The sequence below is a fragment of the Schistocerca serialis genome, chromosome 3 (genome assembly GCF_023864345.2).
Source record: "Schistocerca serialis cubense isolate TAMUIC-IGC-003099 chromosome 3, iqSchSeri2.2, whole genome shotgun sequence".
Lineage (NCBI taxonomy): Eukaryota > Metazoa > Arthropoda > Insecta > Orthoptera > Acrididae > Schistocerca > Schistocerca serialis.
In genome coordinates this window covers 417,092,849-417,095,733 of record NC_064640.1, presented here as the reverse complement: position 1 = coordinate 417,095,733, position 2,885 = coordinate 417,092,849, and the positions used below count along the sequence as shown (strand labels likewise).

General features: G+C 38.6%; 1 pseudogene; it reads right to left on the bottom strand.

Moving 5' to 3' along the window:
* Positions 1–246: 246 nt before the first annotated feature.
* On the bottom strand, positions 247–364 carry LOC126471964 (5S ribosomal RNA; annotated as a pseudogene).
* Positions 365–2,885: the final 2,521 nt, after the last annotated feature.

The following is a 2,885-nucleotide window of genomic DNA, read 5'->3' as shown; positions in this document are numbered from 1 at the left end:
TAATGGAAGCCAACAGTCCTATATTCAGAACAACTCCTCTCCACCTGAACAGGCCATGAAGGCCAAACTGTACCGACCGGCCGCCGTGTCATCCTCAGCCCACAGGCGCCACTGGATGCGAATATGGAGGGGCACGTGGTCTGCGCATCGCTCTCCCGGCCGTACGTCAGTTTACGAGACTGGAGCCGCTACCTCCCTGTCAAGAAGCTCCTCAGTTCGCCTCACAAGGGCTGAGTGCACTTCGTTTGCCAACAGCGCTCGGCAAACCGGATGGTCACCCATCCAAGTGCTAGCCCAGTCCGACAGCGCTTACCTTCAGTGATCTAACGGGAACTGGTGTTACCACTGCAGCAAGGCCGTTGGCATTTTCAGGACTGTGGAAATTAAAATATCCTGTGGTGCCTCACCTACTCCTTTGACGTCCTAACCCCCTTGGGAAAAAAACCCTCACAATTAATAGTGGGTGAGATTATTTGCGACCACGAGAAGGAGAACTCTTCCGAAAATTTGCACTCTTAATGGCCTATTAGCTAATAACTTTATCTTTTGTGTGACATCAAAATAATATACAAAACATAAAACCAGTAAAGACAAGAGACAAGCAAGACAGTACATATCTCTTCAGTCTTTAGGACCCAGCATTTTTTCTCTCTAATCTTCCTATAGCTTTACATGGCGTGCTTTCCTTTCTGCGAATGAATCTAATACCTCATCAAAATTCGTCAAACGTTTTGTTACATGCAAAATCAAAACGTCGTTGCCTAATACTGAAAAAGCTGTTAATACGAATAGTACCTAAGATCACTGTGGTTTCTCGATTTGATTACGTTTATTTTGTCACTGTCTCCTAGATAAAACGAAACAGGCATTTTCAATATTGCAGCAATTGTAACACACCCCATATACGAGAAACTGTTTTGGCACAAATGGCCATTTTTGTGCACTTCATTTACATAAATAACATACAAAACGACAGAATATAAATCACGAAGTACCAATATCAAATGCCTATTGGACCTATTACAAGCAAAAAGTTTTATATTAGGAAATAGTTTCACATTTCATTCATATGCTCCACTTTCTCAGGTGTGAGGTCGAAAAGTAGCACGAAATTTTTATATAAATTTCGACTCGTCATATTCTTCCATACATTTTGTGTGATGTTCTGTTTCTTCTCCTTCCTCGTTCTAACAAATGATCTTGTCATCAGTAATTCTGTAATTACTCCTGCCATTGTCAAAACATATTCTCCGGTTAGCTTCACAAAACGAGCCAGAATCACCAGTTTAGATATCCCGCGTTTATTCTCTGGTTACATGTTCGTACAACGCGTTTTCCGCGCTATTCCGAGAATGGAACTTATTAGGCTGCTAAGCGGGGACAGTACAACCGGTCCTTAGTAGTGTAGCGACCCGGGAAAAATTTTCTGTCAAAATTTCGTTTTCTTGGATACACCAAGAAGATAATATGTAATCTTTTTTACCTATTATTCCTGTTAGTCGTTGATTTCGACTCTGGTAGTCTGAATCTATGAATTTCGCTGATAATTATAACAATGCTCATCATTCACCCACCCAACCAACCACATAAAAAAACAGCGACTGATATTCTCCCGTTTGGGTTTACTCGGCTCAGCTCGTTATAGCCCAGTCCCCCTTTGTCTGTGGGAAAGTGTTTTTTCTTCAAGAATATGAGTTTGGCGTCCCCTGAAACCCATGTCTGACGCAGATACCCCAGTTTGCCCCTAGATTCGGGCCTGATATTAATGTACGTGTCTTGTGAATATGAACATTCTATCTGTAGTCGTTCAACGTGTTGTGTTTTTTCTGAACATGAGTGTATGGTGTTCCGCCCTTACTAAATAATTTACACATACTATAAAATAGTAAGTACAATGTAGTAATTTTTGCTTCATTTTATATGGAAAATAAGTAAGGGAGGCCCTTATATGTGGGGTCATCAGCCAGGATGAAGACAATATTAGCTAGAATATTAACAATGTTTTCAATAAAGATGATGACGTTAAGCAGCTGTTACATATGCAATAAGTGTCAAAGAAGTATAAAATATGGACGTAGACAAAGTACCAATGCAAAGGTGAAAATTGTAATAAAGCTTCAACTCTACATGGACTACAACAAATAAATGAAACTCGAGAAGGGTGATATTGATAATCACCAGAGGCAATGGAAGAAAAGATAAAAAAATACAATAAGTTTATCAAAGTTATTGTCTTGGGAGGAAAAGTGTTTCTGTATAAAATAAAAACGCAATGATCAGAATGTGAAGTAGTAGTGGGGGGTGGAGGGACTTGTAGATACCAGTCCTCTCACTTTCGACAATACACATGACAGTTCAGAGTATAAGAAACTAGATGAAAAGGATATTTTAAATATAATCTTGGATAAATTTGGAGGATTGGATACAAAATTAGAAGACTAAAAATTATCTATGCAAACAGAAATAGTAAATAATAGCAACAATTTAAAAGTGAAATTATGAAGACTAATAAAATACAGTCATGAAAAGTTAAGTTTTAATTGGGAAAATCGAATGTCAGAACTGAGGAAAGGGATGGAGACTGGGTTAAAGGGTGTGAATGAAAGAGTAAATGTTGTAGAAAACAGGGTTATTATTTTGGAGAATGAATTCGTGAAAGGAAATGTGAATCAGTCTAAAGTCATTAAAGGACTCCAAGCAGGTCAAAAAGTAGTTGACAATAAAGTCTGTCAGTTAAACAATGAAACAGAGGGACACACAATTTAAATCAGGCAAAAACTGAGGTAGAAGAGATGTAAGTTATAAAATCCTGGAAAGACAGGACTGTTTTGTCACTAAAAACGTATGTTAAGACAATGGTATAATGCAGTCCAATATACCGATCA